Here is a 24,183-nt window from a genome sequence, read left to right as displayed (position 1 = left end):
TAGAATGTGATCATGTTTAGTCATGTGACTAAAAATTTTAGTGGTGTGAATAAAAGTTTTACTCTCACAGTCACATATTTGCTAAACTATGCTAGTGATGTATTGTGTAATTTTTAGCTAACATAAGGTACTTGTATCACATATGCATGAACCTGATCCCCTTTCCTAAGCATCCCTCACTACAGTCTCATATATCAACATGTATAAGTCAATACATCATATAGAGATAGTTAATTAAATACAACTATGAATAGTAAAATTGATATCCTGTAAGCTCTCTCTCTCTCTCTCTCTCTCTCTCTCTCTCATTTGATAGAGTCCATGGGGGGATATAAGCATGAAATTTTTTCTTGCTTTACCAAGGGCTCAATGATGACATGATTCAATTTTTGTGGTGGTTGATAGGTTTTAAGAGATGGCATGTTTCATTCCTTGAAAGAAGACTAGCGATATTGTTCATGTGGAAGAATTGTTTGTCATAGAAGTGGTGAGACTACATGGTTTCCCAAAGAACATAATTTTAGATTGCGACAATAAGTTTTTTGGGTATTTCTAGTGCAATTATTGAAGAATTTGAAGATAGATCGAAGTTCAACTCATCACATCACCCAAAAATTGATGGATGAACAGAGGATGTGAGTATGAGTTTGGGGAACTTGTTGAGATGTTTGGTTGAAGATAAGCCAACGTGATAGGATTTGATTTTTCCATGGGCATAATTTGCATATAATAATTATGTCATCAAGAGCACTCATAAATAACCATTCCAGATTTTCTATGGGAGTAGTCCAATAAATGATTTTGAATTGAAGAAGTCAGATAAAGGAGAGATAAGTAGTGTTGAAGCTAAGGATTTTTCATAACACCTAAACAACATCTAAGAGGAGGCAAGGAAGAAAATCAAAAGATGAATATATATAGTATAAGGATAAGGAAAATAATAAAAAGAGGTATAAGGAATTTCAAATTAGAGATGAAGTCATGGTCCATTTGAGGAAGGAGAGATTTCTAGTAGGTACATATAGCAAGTTGAAAATGAAGAAGTTTGGACCATGTAAAATATTGAAGAAGCATGATTCAAGAAATGTCAATGAAGTAGAGTTGTCCACTAAACTAAATATTTCACCAGTATTTAACATTTTAGATTTTATTGAGTATCATGAAGGAGGCATTGAAGGTGAGGTTAGAGAATCATAATGGATTATCTTGGCAACTAGTTCGGCTACAAAGGAGACTAAGGAAATATTAGACAATTGTGTTGGCAGAAGTACAAGGAAAATAACATATGAAGAATATATGGTCAAATGAAAATGGAAAACTTATAGAAGATGCATCATGGATGGAAAGGGAGGAGGTTAACCATCTAGGTTTTCCTCTAAACACCTAATATTTGACAAGGTCATTTCTCAAATTACCCTAGGTGTGTGATGCAAGAGTATCCTCGGTGTAAAAGCAATCTTGCATCAACTAAAAATATTTTTGTTTTTGTCTTTTCAGTAAAGATTGTTTCAGTGTAGAGTTGATGTTTGTGGAAGCTTACTATTTTTTAGTAAGTTGTTCATATGAGCTTAGAATGTTATGTTTTCACAAGTGGAGATTCATCTTTGATCTATCATCCTGGTAAATGAATTTCAATGTCATATCTTATGTATTCATGAAGTGCATATTTTAATATGAACTTCTAGTACAAAATCTTTGAGCCCAATTTTGAAGTCATAGTATGTGTCAAGCACTAGGGGCTTCAGATGTTGAGTAAAACAATTTTGTCATAATTGTTTGTATTAGCACAAACTACTATGTAAACCATTTTTGGGCTAACTTAAAAATTTAATTATGATATTTTTTTGATAAAGAAAAATATTTATTGGGAATCCCTATGTATTACATGCACCCAATCAGAAAAAGGGAAGGTTTAAGCAACAATATGGATGAATCATATCTATTGATTCATACCTAACCCTAAGTCACCTAGGTCAAAAAGGAAAAACCCTAAATTTCATATGGGTGAAGAGGGAATGAATGAATGATTAAGGAGATTTTTGCATGTGCAAACTAGGACATTCATAGTGACCAAGGATTTATTATCTGAATTGAATTGCAAAATCAGTTAAAGGAGAACAAAGGAAGGAAATAGTGAACAACAGAGAGACATCTAATTATGAAGGATCAAGTATACATCAGTATAGAGGTGATCTATCATCAAGCAAGAGAGTGTTAATCACGAGATCATTGCTAAGACATTTTAACAGGTCAATCAGTTAAATCACTTAACAAAGTAGTCTTAACAGGTTGTATTGAAATCCTCTAACAAGGTGCTTACTTATTTGTGAGTTGAAATCCTTTAATTAGGCACACTTTTAATAGGGTGTTGAAATCCTTTAACAAGGTAGACCTAACAGTCTTTGTAAGTCTTTAATAGGACAGGGCTTTCATAGGGTAGATCATGTTTCATGATCAAACATTATAACCTTCATTGGATACACTTTATTACTGCAGTAGTGAAGATTTGTGGGTGTCATCCCCACCCCAATTTTACCTTCTCATTGGAGGATTTATGGGTAATCACATCTTGTGCGATATATGTGTAAATGCTTACTTGTTTACATGCTTTAGATGTATATGCATTACATGGTATTTCAATTTACTTACTAAATATGTGAGATGGATGTGTGGTGAAAATTTTTATGGGTTAAAGTTTAAAGCAATGATTCAACACCCCCCCCCCCCCCCCCCCCCCTCCCGCCCCCCCCAGAGTTTACCTTTCCTATTGCAATTCCAACAAGAACATCAATCCCTTAACAGAGGAGGACATGAAGAAGATATTGTTAGACACCACCACCAAGGCACAACAATGCAGTCATCCTGTATTGGTGAGTGTAGATGAAATTGAGAAGGCAAAAAAGACATTTGCAAAGGAAGGAAAACAAGCCATAACTCAAACTCCTCAATTTACTATGGTACAACCTATAATGTCCATTGTAGTATACCAAAGGAAATAGACAAAAATGGAAAGTATTAGCACAATGGTGCAAAATATGTTAGTATAAGAAGTTGTTACAGAAGCACAAGAAGAAACACAAGCTCAAACAAGTCAAGGATATACTTTTGTACCTACAACACAAATTCAAGGTGCAATTAAGACTGAAAAGCAAGAAAAGAATAGGACTGAAGAGTCAGTCTTAACTACAAAGCCCAAAGAGCAATTAGCAATACAAACACTGGTTACTTTGCCAGAAAATGCTACCCCTTCAAGTCAAGCTCTTCACAGGCCGAGTGCAGAAGCTACACCAATACAATCATCAAGGCCTAGTACTAGCACATCCAAGGAAGATGAAGTTACATCATACGGTGATGTCAACTTGGATGTGTAGACACCTAAAAATCTTTTAGAAAATAAAGTATTTTTATTTTCTAAAAAAGTCTCTGATGACATCATCATTTATTAATTATTTATTTATTTAATTTATTTATTTATTTTTATGCCATTAAATCCCTTTATCTTAATTAAAAATATTTAATTAAGGAATCACTCCCAAAAATGTTTAAATCTTATTTAAACATTATTTTCTTATTTATTAATTATTTAATTAATAAATTGACCAAAAATCTCAAAATAAATTATTTATTTATTTTTTGCTCAAAACTTGGCAAATTTTTTTAAGACCACTAACCTCTTCCAAAATCTTATAATCCTTCTTTAATTTCGATTAAAGGCTAATCCCATCATTTCCTACCCCTAATCCCAACTCAAAATATTTAATTAAGATTAAATATTAATCCTCATGTTTATTAAAAATATTTTAATAAATATCTATCCAAACCTAAACCCTTGAAATAAATAAAACTTTATTTATTTCCTAAAAACTTTATTTATCCTCATCCTAAGAAGTTCTAGACTCTTCTAGAAAGTCTTCATCCTCATCCAAAGCCTAGACTCTTCTAGAAGATGTCAATCCTTATCTTCGACCCTAATCCTAATCCCCCCCAAACCTTGTCACATTCCCTAAACATTGGTTAAGACTTGTTAACCCAAGCCAAAGCCAACAAATATCTCCTCCTTCACCCACCCTCATTAAATGCCATCCACTTGCCCATCTCTAACAAGCCTAATCTAATCTTAACCAAAGCCTAATCCAAGCTTTAATCATTTGCACATTCTTAAGTCAAGCTTAAGACTTTATTAATCCAACTGAAGTTAAAATATCTCAACTCCCTCACAAATATCCCAACCATAAAACTTTATGAAGCTCACAAAGTCATAAATGACTCTTACAAGCCCATTCATTGCTCTTATAAGCCATTATAAGGGTCTTTATGAGTTTTGAGCCTCTTTTGTTGACCCTTCAACCCCTCTTGCTCTAACCAAAGACCTTGTGACATGTGTCACTCCTTGATTGGCTGTAAATAAGCACAATCCATGTGCTCTCTTCTCATTCAATCTAAACCTTTCATAAGATTTCTCCCATCCTTTCATCCTAGCCCTTGATCCCTCAAGCCCTTTGCCTATTTAAGGAATCCTCTCCCAAGCCATTTTAACACAATCACCCATAGCAACAAAGTAATGCCATTTTGATCATGAAGTAAAGCCATAATGCCATTTTTGAGAAGCCATTTTACATCAAATCCATTCAGCCAAGCCAAAATCCATCAAGAACACCATTGAAGCCTTTGGAGAATCGAGCATACATCATATCTAATTAAACAAAGCTACTCAACAAGAGAGCTTCTCATTGAGAAAGCTCATTAATGGCTCATATTCTCAATTGACAGCTCATCTTAGTCTATCTTGAAGTTACATTTATTTAGTTTTGTAAATACTTTTGATTTGATATTTAGTGTTCTTTGCATTACTAATCCTCGTATACATTCTAGCACACTCGGTGGGACCCCACTATGGGTCATTCATTCATCCATTTCAATCCATTTTTTGTTCTTACAAACTAACGATCTAACTTTTGTTGTTGTTTGAGTGGGTTGTAAGGTGTTTTTCTTGTTTTTGTAGGTTGAAGGATGCATTTGGGAAGAAAGCATATCCTTAAATATCAAAAAAAACCAAAAACACAAATTTTTTAGAAAAAAATTGACGCCCATCAATTCTGTTTACATGCAGTGTCATCTCCGCAGTTTAGCGTCTCCGCCTGGTTAATTGTCGTCACCACCTGGTTAACTGTCATCTCCACAGTTTAGCATCTATGCCTGGTTAACTGTCGTCTCCACCTGATTAACTGTCATCTCCACCTGGTTAACTGTCGGCTTTGCCTGGTTAACTGTCATCTCTACTTGATTAGTTGTCATCTCCGCAATTTAGTGTCTCCGCCTAGTTGACTATTGTCTTTGCCTGATTAATTGTCGTCTCTGCAGTTTAGTGTCTTCGCCTAGTTTTTTTTACCTCTCTGCACCATCATCATTTGTATTTTTTGTGTCTCTGTGACTTAGTAATCCTTGCACTTTTTTTTTTAATTTTTTTTTTTTTTAATTATTTAAAAAAGAGTATAAATCAAATTTTAACTTTTGGTAGTTCCATAGAGTAGAGGTTTTTCTAAGCATTTTTACGCCTATAAAAAAGAACAGAAAAAGTTGATTTTATTTTCTCTATAGTTAAGCTTTAATTTCTGAGATTTTTGGGTGACTAATCAAATTGGCTTTTGTAGCTTTGCAGATTGGATCATCTATGAAACCACTAACCATGTTTCTTGCAAGTTCTCCTTACATGGTTTAATGCTCTTAGAAATGAACTTGAAGTTTTAAACACTTGTCTTTGAATGCATGTTGCTAAAATAAACTTGAATTTTTAAACACTTGTCTTTGAATGTATGTCGCTTAAATCAATCTTGAATGCCATGGATTAAAATCAAGTTTTTCTTGGAATGCATGCTTAAAACAACAAACACAATCTTGAATGCAAGGGATCAATTAATCATTACAATATCTCACACTTTATCTTCTGGGGCATAAAAAGAATCCACATTTTAGAAACTTTCTAAGTTATAAAAATAAATAAAGATATTTTTGAGTGAGTTTGTTGTTGGACTCACCCTCTTTAATCACCCATCATTCTAACCATTGGTTGCAATATCAGCGCCATTTATGGGGATGGGTCTACCTAAGAGGGTGTTAAGTGCTCCACAAAAATCAAACTCCACTCACTTGAGTTTTTATTGATTTTTTTAAGATAGAAAATTTCTTGAATGCACATTAGTCTCACTAACACTTCATTTGGGCATAAAAATTGAACAACTCAGTTGACGTGGAGGGCCTCTAGGTGCATGCTTGACAATCATATTTTACACATCTTTATTTTGGGCTTAAAACAAAATCACACTCAATCTTAAATGCCTTAAAGAAAATCAATCAATACTTGACGTGGAGGGCCTTCGGACACACGGGTTTATTTTTTTGTTGACTCTAACTCTTCTTCTTGCTTGCATTCTTCGATCGATTTTACTTTTGATGACGCTTCAAAATTAGAATAAACATTGTATCTTAAACATGAGTGCTTGCAAAGTCTAGATCAGTACACATAAGAATCAGTTGGTAAAAGAACAAACATGTTTTTTAGCCCAAGGTCATCCAAATCTTCTCTCCCCTTGTCGTCTTTCAAGGCCATCTTGGGTGCATAAGATTAGGATCCAAAATCTTGTTTAAGTTTTAGGAGGCCTACTTGGGGATTTCATCACCCCTTGGGACGACCTCAACTCTAGCATTCCAACGGAGTATAAAGATCGGGAGGTGAATCCAAAGACACCTCCCTTGGGATCAAAATTCTATCACTTGAGCTAAGCCTCAAGGAACTTTATACCCTTGAGAAGTGAAAGAGGAGAAGTGGGTTACCACTCCTCTCGGCTGTGTGACATCTTTTTGGTTTCATCTATGGATTTGGGCCTCACATACCTTGCGTATATTGAGGACTCCCTAACTAAACCAAATTTCATCCATGTAGAAAGCTTCCTATGATGTTGGTGTGTTTGACGTGCTTGCTCCAAACTTTTGTCTACTTGTTTGTTCATAGTTTTTGAATGAATGTTTGCCAACTTTGGTCAAAATTCCAGAAAAACAAAAATCTCTCAGCTCAAGGCATACTTAGCGTAGTCACTGCCTCATTAGAAAATCATCCAAGCTCCCTTGCCGCAATCGAATCTATCTAGTTCTTTGCTTTAGAACAATCCCAAATCCAAAGTCCATCCAAATCATCCCCCCAGCTAGCTAGCAACCCAATCCAAAATCACCCAAGCCTTTAAGGAATTGTTGTTACTTTGCCAGAGTTTGCTATCCAATCTATCTATCCAAATCCCTCAATCTCCCCAAGGTTATCCCTTTGACAGAGCTTTGTCTAGGGTAATCTAGCCTTGTCACTTGTCATCCCTCATCACCTTAAGCTAAAGGTTGGGATCCACAAGCGGTCAATCTCATGTCATGCCTATAGGATCATTTGTCTATCCTCAAGTTGACACCAAAAGCCACCAATCCTGCACATAGGAAAGAAAAACTCTCACTTTTTGATAGCATACCCTTGAAGTCTTCCATCCACAGGAAAGCCAAAAATCTCTAGCCAATCCTCCTTAGGTTTGTCATGCAGCTTTGACTCTCCCTAGGAAATCTTTCATCAACCAATCCAAAATCTGTGCTTAATCCAAATCCAACCATGAGCTTTCGTGTTCATCCATATGCATGACCCCATCCCCATCCAACTCATCATCAAAACATGAAATCCCAACCCTATCATGATGAGTTTGGTCGCATTGTCCTTTCTCCCGCTACATCCTATTCCAATGATGATGAAAATCTTGTTGACTATGATGGGTATCTTGAGAGCCTTAAATGCCTTCTGCGAACCATCCCCCAAAATCCAAGCATTCTTCCACACTATCTAGTCATGCCATCTCATATCCCAGCTTCTCCTCCATCACCCAATCAACCAAGCTTCCAATCTTCCACCCCCATCACACCAGCTATTCCTGTCAATCCATCACCTCCACCTCTGACACACAAGTCTCCTAGGAATCTCCTAGAGGAAATAAGAGAAAAGGAGCCTCCAACAGTCAATAAGCCATGTCATCTAATCCAACGATGTGAAGTAGTCAGTGATGAAGCTTCCCCATCTATAATATCACCTCCGTCTCCCATAGCTATCATCCCCATACCATCCATCAAATTGCTTAAAATCCTTCCACTTCCCACAAGCATCAAAATCTCGCCACCTTTCAAATCCCTCCAAATCCTATCCACATCACCTCCAAGCATTTCTCGAATCTCACATCTATCCATATGCTGCCTTTGAAGAATCCATCCCTTCACCTCCTATTGCACCATCCACTCCAATCTAATCCTATCAAGATCCTGCCCAAAAGCATGTTGACATCCCCCAAAGCATAAATGAAGATATAATCATACCATGTCTTCCATCTATAGTGCAGTCACCATCCCCTCCATCTCCAAAACCTCAAGCCATACCTCCTCTATTGCAAGATATCTTTTCATCCCATTAGCTAAATCAAGATCCTATCCTACCATCTCCTCCACTCCATGCTTCCATCTTACCACCTATCCAAGCTATTCCACCATCTATAATCTACCCTCTTGGTTCACTTACATTCATCCATGGTGGCCCCCTCTTAGCAAAAGAATTAAGAATAGTATCACCCTGTTGCAGTACATCTAATAAAGCACCTCTACCATTTTTTACAAGCAAAAAGTTTCCTCAGCTCGTTCAAATGCTCAATCGATGGCATTATCAAGGTCAAGGTTTAGGACCACAAGAGCAGGGAACCAGAAATCCTATTATTGCACAAAAGAATCTAGGATTTCATGGTCTTGGATATGTATCCAAAGGCTCACCATCTAAAAGTGTTGGTACACGCCATCCCCAAACCAAGCCTATCTCTAGGCCCACCATGCTAGCCTCCCATCACTCCTTCAAGAAATCTTATGGCATCCCCCCTCCACCATCTTTGCAACCCAAAACTACCTACCATATCCCCCCTTCATCCGCTAAATCCATTTTGGGTCCCCATGTCCCAAAATCTACCATCCTCCATCCTCCTATCAGCCATCATAAAAATCTTGTTCCCTCCATTCCTACGCAAGATCAACAAAGGCACATATTAGGGCACATCTTCCATCATCATCCCCCTACATGCTCTTCCATATCCTCTCCATCTCACAAAGCTTCTCCTAACCATCTTCCCAAAGCTTACCATAGCAATGTGAATGCCAACTTCAAAGTGCATAAAGCTAAAAATTCACATCCTAGGCAATCATATGTCTATTCTAAAAGACATACTCCAAAAAGGAAAAATCCAATCAAAGAATGCAAAACAATGCAAAAGCCTATGAAAAGAAAATCCAAAACCATGTGGATCCTACAGAAAAAAGTTGAAACCCAATGCATAATGGCATCCACCATTGCTAATTCCCCCATCCAGTGGTTCATGTCCCCCATCTCCTAACTCCATCTTGGGTTCCTATATCCCCAAGCAAGCTTCCACAAATCCTCCATCAAGCCCACATCTACCATCTATCCCCCATATGCTCTTTTCACACCCGTCCCAACATGTGCCAATGTTGATCCTACAAGCATCCCCATCTCATGCTCCTTTCCAACCTTTTCATCCCTCCATCTCCTACCAGCAATCCCATCTAATCTGATCTATTGCATAAATCACACATCCGGTGTACCAATACCTAGCAACAAAATTGAACATTCCAACAGCCAGTGAAAAATCCCAAAAAATCCAAAAATAGTTGAAGAAAGCCAAAATCATTCCAGCTAAGTCCAAAGTCGAAAACTCAAAAAATAAAGAAAAATAAAGCATCCACTGGTGAAAACTTGGCAATTCAAGTGCCTTGGACAAGTACCATGATGAAAACTTGGCAAACAAGCGTCATGCGTAATTCAGCCATCCCTGGCTTAGCCTATTATCCTCATGCTTTTTGTCACATCTTGCCATCCAGCTCCATCTTCCAATTTATCCACCTATCTTTCATCCTCCAGCTTTTATCTATCACTATCCACTTATCTTTTGCAACCTCACCCCATCATCCCAGCTATCATCCATTTCCCTAGCGCCTTCAGCTTTTCCATCCTAGCTTCAATCCTATCACATCCATCATAAGACCTCCTTCCTCATGTCATCTTCTAACTGGGGGCACTGTATTCCTTGGAGATCTTGTCTTGTCCATCCTCCCTTGTCATTGGTATCTCGCTCTAGGCTATCCTCATGCAAATCCAATGTCATCCTCTCATTAGCCATTCACTCTAGCACCATCTATCAGCTCAGCTACCACCAACCTTAGCATTGTCCCCATTCTTGGTCACACATCTATCATCATCATTTGATGCATCTTGCCAAATCCATATCTTCCACTATCACCTCATCCTTAACTTCTACATCTTGCAGCAACTTGAGCCATCCCGCTATCTTATCATCTAGAGCTCCTGTACAGCTTGTAAATAATCTTGTATCCAACTCTTGTATCATACCTTGTATCATAGCTTGTATATCCAATCTTGTCCAAAAAAACTTGTACATTTGTAACATATCTTGATCTGTCAGCTTGTACATCCTCTTTAGCGTAGTACCATTGTATCTATCCAAATTTTGTGTCATTTCATCCTTGATCAGCATCTTGCACACATCGCACAAATCTTGGTTAGCTATTCCAATGCATCCTTTAGCTAGATCTCCTGCCATCAAAGTTTTATCCTTCTCATTTTAGCTTGCCCAGTGCATACTCATCCAAATCCACCAACTTAGGTGCTCTCTGATAGATCCTTGCAGGATATAGCTTTCCTCATGTTTGATCTTGGTCTGTTAGTACCTCATCCTACCCATCTCATTGGAAAATGGTTCTCTTTTAGATTTTTTCTTTCTTTTGATTTGGAATCTTCCCTTTTGGGTCTTGAAGTATCTTTTTCAAGCAATCTTTTTGTTCCCTCCTCAAGGTTGCCACGATCTTCCATATCATGGTCTGCTGCGAATGGGGCACTCTGAGCGTATGAATTTGATCAAGTCTTTTGTTTGTTTCTTTTTTACTTGCGGGTTACCTAGTATCTGTTCCACGCTGTTTCCTCCGAGTTTCATGTGTGATGCTGGCGCAATCCTTATGTGTTTATTTCGAGTCAGTCCGTCAGTCCTCTGGACGGTTGGTGACACGGCCTTGATGTTCTTGGTAACCTTAGCAATTAACCAATAGTCCTATAGCAAATCTAGTGCTCAACTACATGGTGGTACTTCTCTTTGAAGTATCCCCCTGCTCCAAAAGCTTCAATGGATTCCCTTCATCTCCATTATTCCCCATCCATATCCAGCATCTGTCTCTCCTACCCCAGCTTATGCATCAGTATCTCTTTGAATCAATCTTTACTTTTAGCTTTAGGGATCCACAGTCCTAGTCTTAGGGATCCACTAATCCAATCAATCCACCAAGTCTCATCTTTCGAGATCCACAATCTTAGTCCTAGGGATCTCCGAAACCCATCTTTCGGCAATCTAACTCTTTGAAATCCTGTTGCATCAACTTTATAATCCCCTCATCCTTCTCCCTATCCTGGATTCCTTTTTATAGCGCTTCACTCCTTCATCCTCCACCTTCCCTAAAGTCTTAAGCTTGCTTCCTCTTGTGCATCTGATTCTCCTTTCTCATTCTCTTATAGTGAGAGTTTGAGCTAATTCAGCCCCTTCTCTTTGCCAATCTGAGTTTCCTTGCTCATCCCGGATTCTTGTATTTTTCAAGAAACCATCAAGCCTCATTTTCTCTCCCTGCCGCCTTATTGAGGGGGCATCATGCAGTCCATTCTCTCTCTTCTACCCGAGACTGGGGCAACTATATTGCTCCATAAAGTCATCTCCATGTCGTTTATATCTGAACTTCTTTGAAATAGTGTTGTTTCAACACTATGTCAAAGAGGGGCAAAATGTACACACCTAAAAATCCTTTAGAATATAAAATATTTTTATTTTCTAAAAAAGTCCCTGATGACATCATCATTAATTAATTAATTAATTTATTTATATATTTATTTATTTTTATGCCATTAAATCCCTTTATCTTAATCAAAAATATTTAATTAAGGAATCCCTCCCAAAAATGTTTAAATCTTATTTAAACATTATTTCCTTATTTATTAATTATTTAATTAATAAATTGACCAAAAATCCCAAAAAAAAATTTTAAAAAAAATTTGCCCAAAACTTGGCCAATTTCCTTAAGACCACTAACCTCTTCCAAAATCTTCTAATCCTTCTTTAATTTCGATTAAAAGCTAATTCCATCATTTTCTACCCCTAATCCCAACTCAAAATATTTAATTAAGATTAAATATTAATCCTCATGTTTATTAAAAATATTTTAATAAATATCTCCTCAACCCAAACTCTTGAAATAAATTAAACTTTATTTATTTCCTAAAAACCTTATTTATCCTCATCCTAGGAAGTTCTAGACTCTTCTAGAAAGTCTTCATCCTCATCCAAAGCCTAGACTCTTCTAGAAGATGTCAATCCTTATCTTTGACCCTAATCCTAATCCCCCCCCTAACCTTGTCACATTCCCTAAACATGGGTTAAGACTTGCTAACCCAAGCCAAAGCCAACAAATATCTCCTCCTTCACCCACCCTCATTAAATGTCATCCACTTGCCCATCTCTAACAAGCCTAATCTAATCTTAACCCAAGCCTTAATCATTTGCACATTCCTAAGTCAAGCTTAAGACTTTCTTAATCCAGCCCAAGTCAAAATATCTCAACTCTCTCACAAATATCCCAACCATAAAATTTTATGAAGCCCACAAAGCCATAAATGACTCGTACAAGCTCATTCATTTCTCTTACAAGCCATTATGAGGGTCTTTATGAGCTTTGAGCCTCCTTTGTTGACCCCTCAACCCCTCTTGCTCTAACTAATGATCCTGTGACATGTGTCACTCACTGATTGACTGTAAGGAAGCACAATCCATTTGCTCTCATCTCATTCAATCTAAACCTTCCATAAGCTTTCTCCCATCTTTGTATCCTAGCCCCTGATCCCTCAAGCCCTTTGCCTATTTAAGGAATCCTCTCCCAAGCCATTTTGATCATGAAGTAAAGCCATAATGCCATTTTTGAGAAGCCATTTTACATCAAATCCATTCAGCCAAGCCAAAATCTATCAAGAACACCATTGAAGCCTTTGGAGAATCGAGCATACACCCTATCTAATTAGACAAAGCTACTCAATAAGAGAGCTTCTCATTGAGAGAGCCCATTAATGGCTCATATTCTCAATTGAGAGCTCATCTTAGTCTATCTTGAAGTTATGTTTATTTAGTTTTTTTAATACTTTTGATTTGATATTTAGTGTTCTTTGCATTACTAATCCTCGCATATAGGATGAAGTGATTGTGTTGCCAAAATTTGATCTTGTAACAATCACTATTGAATAGATGAGCATACTTTAGGATGTTTTTGCAAGGAAAAAGCACCAAGAACTTCTCAGAAGGGAGCATAGCCAGAAGCAAGCATTGCAAGATATCAAGGAAATATTTTTTGATGCATTTAGCCTGCCTGCACCTACAAAAGAAAAGCCTATCATAGAGCAGTTGGTGAATATAGTAGAGCAAGTAAATGATACAAACTTGGATTCAAATGTTAAACTACTTGAATGGTCTGAGAGGAAATTTCAAAACCAAGTTAATGAAAAAATATCAAGTGTCATTGCACTTAATCAAGTTGAGTTAGCAACCAAGATTGACAATGTAAAGAAAGTTTTAGAGAGCATTTTCTCACTTTACACCAAGTTGTGTGATACAACTTTGTTCACATAAGAAGTGTAGTGCCATGTTGCAAATCTGGTAAATATGACAAGTACTACTCTACCCAATTCTCTAGCTTAGAGTCAAAAGAACTTTAGGAATTTGATGAATTTCCAAGGTCAGTTGGCAACCCTACATGCTCAAGATGCAAATATTTAGGTCACACTGATAAGCATCCAATCTATGTTGGACCCACACATGGACATATTACATAAGGAGCTAGCCTTTGTAGAAACATTAATGAAGAAAGATCCCCATCTTTCTACACATGAAGGCTTAATTCACCTTTTTGTCGAGTTAGCCATCCAAATAAAATCATTGGAGGTAGCTTGTGATAACAAGGATGCAACTTAAAATATGATACTTGAGGTCCATAAACCTTTCTTGGACAAACATATTATATGTGTATAACCCTTTGACATCAATTTCAAAAAGGGGGAGTAATAAGTTTTTGGGGTAGATCAAAAAAAGGGGGAGTTAAAGACAAACAAAATACAACTCAGTTCAACATATGCATATTTACTAAGTAGGAGTATTGGTTCAAATTCATAACAACATAATCAACTCACGGGGAGTTATATGATTTTGAGGTATGACTGTTAAGTCAAGTTATGCAAAATTTTGAAATTTTGAAATTTTGTACATATGCCGAATAGAGATAGTGAGTATCTAAGTTATGCTCATAAGTTAAGATCATTCATGCATGATGACCAAGTGTTTTTTCCACTCATGTCAAAGGGGGAGATTTTTAATCTCATATTGGTTTTGATATATGAGTGTCTATACACTTAAGTCATTTACAAGTAAGAACTCAATTCATGTTGAACAATTAATGCATGTTGAGCATAACATGTTAGATAGTGCATGCCAAGTGAGATACATAGTATGTGCTGAGTAAATAGTTAATGATGAGTCACTCAAGTACCAAGTAGGCAGATAATATTGAGTGATTCAGATGTCAAGTAACCAATGGATGCCGAGTTTTTTAGATGTTGAGTTACAGTGTTGAATTCATAGTTAATGTTGAGCATCAGGGACTTCAAGTGTCAAGTAATATAGTTTTGATATAGTTGTTTGTAATGACAAAAACTACTATGCAAACCATTTTGGAGCCAACTTGAGGATTGTTTTGTGATCCTAGATGATAATAATGAATCTTAATTGAGAATCCCTATGCAGTGCATGCAACCAATCAGTTAAAGGGAATTATTAAGAGGCTAGATGGATGAATTACAATTGGTGATTCATACCTAACCCTAAGTCGCCTAGGTCTTCTTAAGGAGGAAAAACCCTAAAAAAATTATGTATGTAGAAGAAGAAAAGAGAGATGTTTACATGTGCAAACAGAGCATTCATGCTGACTAAGGTATAGTGAATTGAGATACATTGCAAAATAAATTATAAGAGAATAGAGAATAGAGGTTAAAGGAAAGAAGAGATACATTTGATCAAAGGAGGATCAAAAATACATGCAAAGAGGTGATCTATTATCTAGCAGTAGAGTGCTAACCACAAGATCATTGATGAGACATTCTAATAGGTGAATCAGTTAAATCTCTTAACGGAGTAGACTTAACATGTTGTAAATCCTTTAACAAGGTGCCTACTTCATTTTAAGTTAAAGTCCTTTTACTATGCACACTTCTAACAAGGTGTTGTAAATCCTTTAACAGGGAAAGATCTAACAATCTTGTAAGCCTTTAATAGGGCATACCTTTCATAACATTGTAACTTTCATTGGATACACTTTATTACTGCAGTAGTGAAGATTTGTGGGTATCATCCCCACACAAGTTTTACCTTCTTATTGGAGGGTTTCTAGGTAGCCAAATATCTTGTGTCATACATGTGTTGAATGTTATTTTCTTTCATACTATGGATGAATATGTTCAGCTAGCTATTTTAGTTTTCATGCAAATTGTGAGATGGATGTGAGGTGAGTTTTGAAGGACTTATTCACACCACCACCCTCACCCCCCTCCCGACTTCACTTTCCCTATTTTATTTCCAACAAAAAAAAAGAGATTAAAAGAGGAAAAGCAAGACTACTAGTCTCCATGATCATCAAATATGCGTGCAAATGAAAATGGAAGCTATTCTATATGATAAAAATGTATGAAAGCAAACTAATCTATGAAAGGAAATGCAAATGCAAGATTATTCTATGAAAGGAAATATAAATCTAATCTAACATCCACGTGTAAGAGTAATGTAAATGGATTGCCATGGATGCATGAGAGAAGAAGACAAGGAAAGAGAGGTTGCAATCTCCAAGCTCAAGTGCTCAAGCTCTCCTCCAAAATTGCTCTCCAACCTGCAGCATAACAATAAAATCTTGATCTATGAAAATGAGGAGAGGGCTCCTTATAAAGGAAAGTATGGAGAGTATTGCATCCTCAAGAGTAATGTGAGATAAATCCCTAAAAAGGCAAGTGAGAGGATAAAGCCCACCACTTAGAAATATGTGCAAAAAAGGAATCTTTATTTATTTTTATTTGATTTATTTAATTTATTTCCTTTTCCATCAAAAAGAGAGCTTTAAGTGGGTATTTATTTATTTAATTAAAAGAGGGATTTTCTTTTAATAAATAATACTATTTAATTAAAAGAGAGATTTTAATTAAATAAGATAAAATTATTTAATTAAAAAAGATATTTTCTTTTAATTAAATAAGATGAAATTATTTAATTAAAAGAGAGATTTTTTTTTAATTAAATAAGATTATTTTATTTATTTAAAAGGGATGCTTTCTTTTAATTAAATAAGATTATTGATGAAATGATCAAACCTTAGGAAATATTGAAATAATTGAATTAGTTATGATTTGATGAAGAAAATTGATTTGAATTGAAAATATTGTAGGGCATTGATTCGAGAAATTGATAAATTGATTCCATCATTTGATAAATTGAAGAATGGGGGGTCATAGTCTAAGCAACCATTTTAGGGTGCATACATTTGTCCCTCTTTGACTAATGTGTGATCTTTATGGGAACACATGTAGTCAAAGAATGTAGTTGAAGTTTGAGATCAATTTGGGATCACAAAACAACCCAAATGTGTGATCGACAGATGGGAACACATCAGGACAAAGATAAGATAATTGAAAAAGACAAGGTCAATGCTTATTGATATGTCCAAGATAAGAATCTCAAGCAAGGTTGCCTCAAGTGGAGCAATTGATAGGATTGTTTAAGTTGAATCAAGGATTGAATTTTGATAGGTACTACCCCCTCGTGATCAAAATTGGAATGAGACAGAGGAGAAACATCAAATGATAAATTTGATCAAATCAAACTAAAGATAAGGTTATTGATATAAGATGATAGATAGAAGGATCACGAAACCAAAGTAGATCATCAAGCATAAAATATTATGCCACGAGGTTGAATCAGAAGAAAAGAAGTGTGGTGAAAGTGAATGGAAGATAGAAGTTTGGAAGAGGTGGAAAGAAATAGAGAGAAGAAAGAGAATTTGTATGAAGAAATAAAATGCCCCAAAATCAATCAATTGTTTAAGATAGAAAATTTTGATTGAGATCATGAAAGAAGATTAGGAAATGAAGATCAAAACATGACCATAGTTGATTAAAATTCCACAAGAAAGATGAAGGAAAAAAATCCCTCTCAAACTCATAGTGTACCCTAAAAATGCAAAATAACATGAAGTCTAACAATGCAAGCTACATGAAAATGCAAAGGTGCGCTTGCAATAGAGTAACTGTAACATAGGATTTTTTGTTCATCATTCATTAAATAATTTTAAGGAACTTATTTTCATCATTGGGCCATTATTAAAGAACATCAAAAAATCACACAATCATCACTAGTCACAAGCGTAGCTATAAAGATATGAATGTGATTTATATTAGGTTAGAATGTGGAAAGATACTAACCTAAGCATCATAGACATAAAGGTCAAAATGACTTCGATGTTCTCTTACCCAATTTAATGTAGCAAAACCACGCTCACATCAAGGTATAGATGTCAGGATGACCATAAGAATGGTTTTGCAAAAATAGTCAAGGATGATGCCTCAATCTCTTAAGTGTTTCAAGGAGATAACAAGAGACACTCTAGAGTTTCAAGACCACACCCATAAGAAGAAATAATATAAAAACATGCCCCATGTCCCAAGTAGTCTAGCTATGCATACTGGAGAGACTTATTAGACAAGGACACTCAACAAAAATTAATAAGAAACAACACACAAAGAAAAGATCATGACATAGCTCAAGCATTAAGTGTTGTGTTTAAAAATTTAAGTGTGTTAACTGATACTAAGTTCTAAGGATAAGAATTGAATGCTTGCAATTAGGTAAGATCGCATGAAAAAAATAAGACACTCGATGTCAGGGGTTGTATTAAACCATATAGTTGGGGTGGTGTTAAAAAAAACACCATTTGCGAGGTTTCCTAAAGAATAACGCATCCAAGAGACCAAAGCTAACATGGTTATGGCCCCTAGAAAAATACAAATACCAATTCCAAACCAAGGCAACAAGGATAAGGCATGATGGAGAAAGGCTAAGTGTTGAGGACACATGCTAAGAAAAAAGGGTGCAAAGGCCTCAAGTAGCACTTGTTTCAAGTTTTTCACCACTTAGATATTATTGCAATTTTTTTTTATTTTTTATTTTTTATTTTTTGGAATATATAATTTTTTTGGAGATATATCAAAGTGCCTATTGCTAGGTTTTTACTAAGATGATCATTTTTTAGGACATTTGCTAATTTTTAGAATTTTTGACAATATATCATTTTTTGGATTTTTTCTGGATCAATAAGTATTACAAAGGATGCCCCTAGATAGAATGGGCATCATGGATAAAACTTCTTCAGGTGCAAGACATTGATAGGATCAAGCAAGTGCTCTTCCGCTATTGTAGATAGTAAATAAACACCTGACCCATAAGTTGATGTAATGATGTAAGGTCCAAGCCAATTAGGTTCAAAGTTTCCCTATTGATCTCTATGCTATTGATTCTTAGGATTTTCACATATGACAAGATCTCCCAATTGGAATTTTCTAGGGTGAACCCTTTTGTTGAAGGTTTTGGACATGCACTTTTGATAAACCCTCATACGGTCAAATGATGCTTGACATTTCTCATCTAGGAGTTCTAACTCTATCAGTCTCATGGCACAGTAGTCTTCATCTATAACTAGACCTTTGAGGGAAACTCTAAGTGAAGGAATCTCAACCTCTAAAGGTAACACTACTTTAGTGCCTATGTAAGGGAAAAAAGAAATAGCCTAGTAGTAGTACAAATACTCATTCTATAGGCCCACAAAGTTGAATTTATCTATAAGTGCCAATCTCTACCACTCTTACAAATAGTTGTATGAAGGATTTTAAGAATGGTTTTTTTTTATGCCTATGCTTGCTCATTTCCTTGTGGGAAGTAAAAGGAGGAACAATGTTGTTTAATCTTGAATTTCTTGTAGATTTGTTTAAGGTCTTTATTTTTGAACTGGCCTCCATTGTCAGTGATAATCTTGGAAGGCACTCCATATTGATAGATTATATGGTTCAAAATGAATAGAGAGATTGTCTTACATGAGGCAATAAAAAGTGGGACAGCTTCTACCCATTTAGTGAAGTAATCGATAGCAATGATAATAAACTTGTATCCACTTGATGAGTTGGGATGAATCTGCCCAACAAGATCAAAGGCCAGGCACTGAAATGGCCAATGAGATATAGAAGGAATGAGCTCCCTACCTAGAGTATGTATCAAGTTACCATGTTTTTGACACTTTTCACATGACTTTGCGAAATCTACTGCATCGTATGCCAATAGTATCCTACCCTAAGAAAATTTTGGGCCATGACAAGAACATTGGAATGCCCCCCAAAGATGCCCTCATGGATGTCAATTAACACTTAGTCAGATTATTTCTTTTTTAAGCATCTAAGAAGTGTTCCATCTAAACCCCTTCTATACAAATCACCAGAGATAAGGGAATGGTGAGAGGCATTTTAGATAAGGTTTCTATGTTTATATTAGTTAAAGGTTTCAAGTATAATGTCATCATGAAGGTATGATTAAATGACACCATAACTGGATAACTCACAACCAACAAGAGTAAAAATGACATGACTTTCTTGGGAGTCATAGACAGGGTGATGTAGCTCTTCCACCAGGAATTCAAATCTAGATTCATGTTGCTCTAACTGAAGATCAAGAACAGCTTCCATGTTCTTTCAATCATATACATGAGGTGTTCGTCTAGGAAGTCAACTTGAACGGATGAATTATCTTGTATTTGGAAATCAACCAATCAATCTGCTATGGCTTGTCCTTTGATTTCTTTATGTTCAATGTAATCTATATCAAACTCTGAAAGGATTATCATCCATTTAGCAAGTCTACCGATGAGGGAAACCTTACCTAGTAAATACTTAAGTGGGTCTATTTTTACTATGAGGTGTATAGTGTGCGCAAGCATGTAATGTCACAACTTTTGGGAAGCAAACGAAACTACAAGGACAGATTTCTCAATGTTGGTGTAGTTAACCTCATATGAAACAAGAGTATAGCTAATGTAGTATATTTCTCTTTCTTTTCCATGTTCACCAAGTTGAGCTAGTAATGCCCCCAAGTAAGATTGTATCGCTGAAATGTATAGAATAAGTGGTTTCCCTAGGATAGGAGGAATTAAAATAGGATAATTTTCCAAGTATTTCTTGATTTGATCTATGCTCTTTTGATAATCCTCATTCCAAACACATTTGACTCCTTTGTGTAAGTTCTTGTTGAAAGGTTGAGCTCTATCTGCCAACTGTGAAATGAATCTCCTTATGGATTGAAGACATCCTTGAAGACTACTCATTTGACTAATGTTTCTAGGAGGTGGCATGTCTATGATTGCTTGAACTTTTTCAGGGTCTACCTCTATTCCTCTTTCTGAAATGATGAATCCTAGTAGTTTTCTAGAGGTGACTCTAAATGCACACTTTTTAGGATTTAACCTTAATTGAAAATATTCCATGTGATCTAGAATGACTTCTAAATCATCTAAGTGTGTGTCTATTTTCTTAGACTTGGCCAAGGTGTCATCCACATAATCTTCCATGTTTTTATGCATCATGTCATGAAAAATAGTGGTCATAGCCCATTGATAGGTGGCTCTTGGATTTTTTAATCCAAAAGGCATAATGTTCCAACAATAGGTAACCCATGCACAAGTTAATGTAGTCTTATCTTGATCTTCATGAGCTATCTTAATAGGATTGTATCTAAAAAAACCATCCATCAAGGAAGAAATCTCATAACTCGTAGTCATATCCACTATCATGTCTATGTTTGGAAGTGGAAAATCGTTTGTTGGGAAAGCTTTGTTAATATCTCAGAAATCTATGCATACACGAATGGATTTTTCATGTTTAGATATAGGTACTATGTTTGAGATCCATTCTACATAAGTTATAGCTCATATAAATCTAGCACTCAATAGTTTTTCTAATTCTTCTTTGACTAGGAGAGCTATGTGAGGATGCATCTTTCTCAATTTTTTCTTAAGTATTTTGACACCTAAAGCTATGGACAAGTGATGCATGATGAGATTAGTGTCCAACACTAGCATATCTGAATAAGTCCATGCAAAGTTGATCTTCTTTTTCTATAAGAACTTAGTATAAGCTTCTTTTTCTTATGGTGACAAGGACTAAGCCGCGTGTACTATCTTTGGAGCCTCATTGTACCCAAATTGACTGTTTGTGTTGGTTCAATTAGCATTGGAGATCTATCTTGAAAGTAGCTAGGGAGATGATCAAGTACCTCATCCTTAGGTGCCTCAAAGATGTTTTCACCCTTGGATATGTTATTGCTTTTTACTTTTTTTGGTTCTAACACCACCACACAATGGTTTTTTCCACCAAAAATCCTATTGTTTTGATTTTCTTTTATTTTTATTTTGTGACTAAGGTACTTTATGTCTAGCTCTATCATGTTTGTAGTTAGTTCACTAGTGGAAGAGACTACACATTCAATGACATTTTAAAATGTTAAGAGCTCAGGTTCTTGATAGTGTTGGGACCAATCAATGAGGTTAGGATGAAAAAGAGGTAAGTAAATGACTGGTTCAAGGTTGTAAATGTGAATGATATCATCTCTAGTAACCAAAGAGTTAAAGTTCATCAAGTATCCCTCTAAGTTACCCAAATCAAGATTTGTCCTAACAAGTGAAGAATCATCCACTAAGGAAACATGTGGTTTCAAATCCTCTAATCCTACACATGACTCGTCAGCTACCTTAGGTTGAGAACTATAAGTGTGGATGACATCAACATCCATGTCAACTGTGGAAGTCTTTGAGAAGGAGCTCCACTCATACACATATGAACTTGTTTCTAAACTTCAACTAGGATTTTTACACCTTGAAAGTTTGGAATTTCTTGATGTGGAAGTTCTAATGTCATCAACGGTAATACCTTCTCTTTCCATCAAACAAACAATATTCTTTCATTGACATTCTCTGATAGGATCTTCTACATCTAATTCATCTTGTTCTAAGGTTGCAACTATCTCATGAATGACTGGACTATCTAAATCTCTCCAAAGGAGATTGGTGGATGGGACCCAATCTTCACACATATCTTTTTGATTTGTCAAATTAGGTATGTATTATGGTTCATCTTCACTATCTGACTCATCAAGAATAGGATTTGTGTTCTTGTTGCAATTCGCAAATCCTAGGCCAACCGTCTCCTTAGACTTTCATTCAAAAAGAGCATGATCAAGGGGTTCAGCTCTAGCATCCAATCTACAAATAAGAGGGCCATGTCCAGGATATCCCATCTTTTTGAAAAAATTATACCCTCTTCCATAAGCCTTAGGAGAGGGAGAAAATTTCTCACTGTGCATGTATTTCTCTTTTCTAAAAATCTAGTCTCTAGCAATTGTCTCTTCTTTCTCATCTTGAATAGGCACTAAAGACTCTACAAACATGCCAAATAAAGTCATAGCTAAAGAGGAAGGTCTCATTTCTTGTGAAGGCTTGCCATAAGACCTAGGTGAAACTAGTAGCCTTGTGAGGAAGTTGAGTTAATACTCCCACATGCCAAGGTCTAGTGACTTGTCTTTTCTTTACATTCAACTAAGGTTGCATCAAAGTCTTTTGCTTCTCTATTTAGGGGAACATGAGTACTCGTTGAAATTTATTTAACAAATAAAGTGTTATCCCCAGGAATACAAATCTCTAATCCTTTTTAAGGGAGCTTAACACACTAATGATAGGTAGATGACACTATTTGCATATCATGAATCCACGGTCTACCGAGTAAGATATTGTATGCAAGGGGACCAGCGTCAACCACTTGGAATAAAATATATTTATCAATAGGGCCAGTCCTAATTGGAAGGATGACCAACCCTTTGGAACTTCTTTCTACCTCATCATAAGCTTTGATTGTGATATTTTTTTGGTATCTATGACTTTTTTAGAATAACCCAACTCCTTAAAAAGACTCAAGGAACAAATATTAAGCTCAACAACACCATCTATCAACACACGCCTAACATCAGTTTTATGGATCATGACCTCAATATGAAGAGCGATATTGTGTGGATTTATCATCATCCTCCAAAAAGGTAAGGTAATGAGAGCTAGAAATATGGTTAACCATGTTTTGGAATTTATCAACCTCTAAGTTATCGAGGATGTTTCTTGCATGCAAAGAATCCTCCAGGACTTGCTTGTGTCTTAGGGACAACTCTAAGAGCTCAAAGATCAAAATCTGAGCTAGGGTTCTTTGCAACTAATTGACAACATTATAGATCAACTAAGGATTGACTGTTGGTTTTGAGGTGACATTCTTGGACACCACTTGCTTTGGTTTACTTGGTTGACCTGAACTGGGTCCTCTAATGATAATGGGACCTTGACTTTGTGTGACAACATTGAGGCTTTGAGATGAAATTCTAGAGTTAGGACCCCTTAGCACCACAACAGGTTGTTCATCAAAGATAGGAGAAGATTTTATGTCTAAATCATAACCATAGAGATCTATACCCCTCATCATTTTGATGTTTTCTTCTACAACTTCGAGCATGTAGATAGTATTCTCTAAATCTATGTAAGTGTAATTGACCTTAGCCTTGCCATTCTTAGGTTTAGAGTTGTCTCTGTTCTCTTTCTCATACTTGGGAAAAGGTTCTTTGAATGCCTTATGATTGGCATTGGTGTTCAATCCATATACCTTAAGTTTTCCCTTCTCAATGAGATCTTGGATGATATGTTTGAGCTTCCAATAGTTTTCAGTATCATGACCAATGCCATTGTGAAACTTACAAAAGGCTTTCTCATCCCACCAATGTGGCTTGACATCAAGTATATAATTCTTTATGGGATCTTGAGGATGTGAAAGGTTGTAAGCAATGAGTGTTT

Source organism: Cupressus sempervirens, chromosome 5 (genome assembly GCF_028749045.1).
Source record: "Cupressus sempervirens isolate cs-2001-9-10 chromosome 5, ASM2874904v1, whole genome shotgun sequence".
NCBI lineage: Eukaryota > Viridiplantae > Streptophyta > Pinopsida > Cupressales > Cupressaceae > Cupressus > Cupressus sempervirens.
This window is presented reverse-complemented; position numbering follows the sequence as displayed.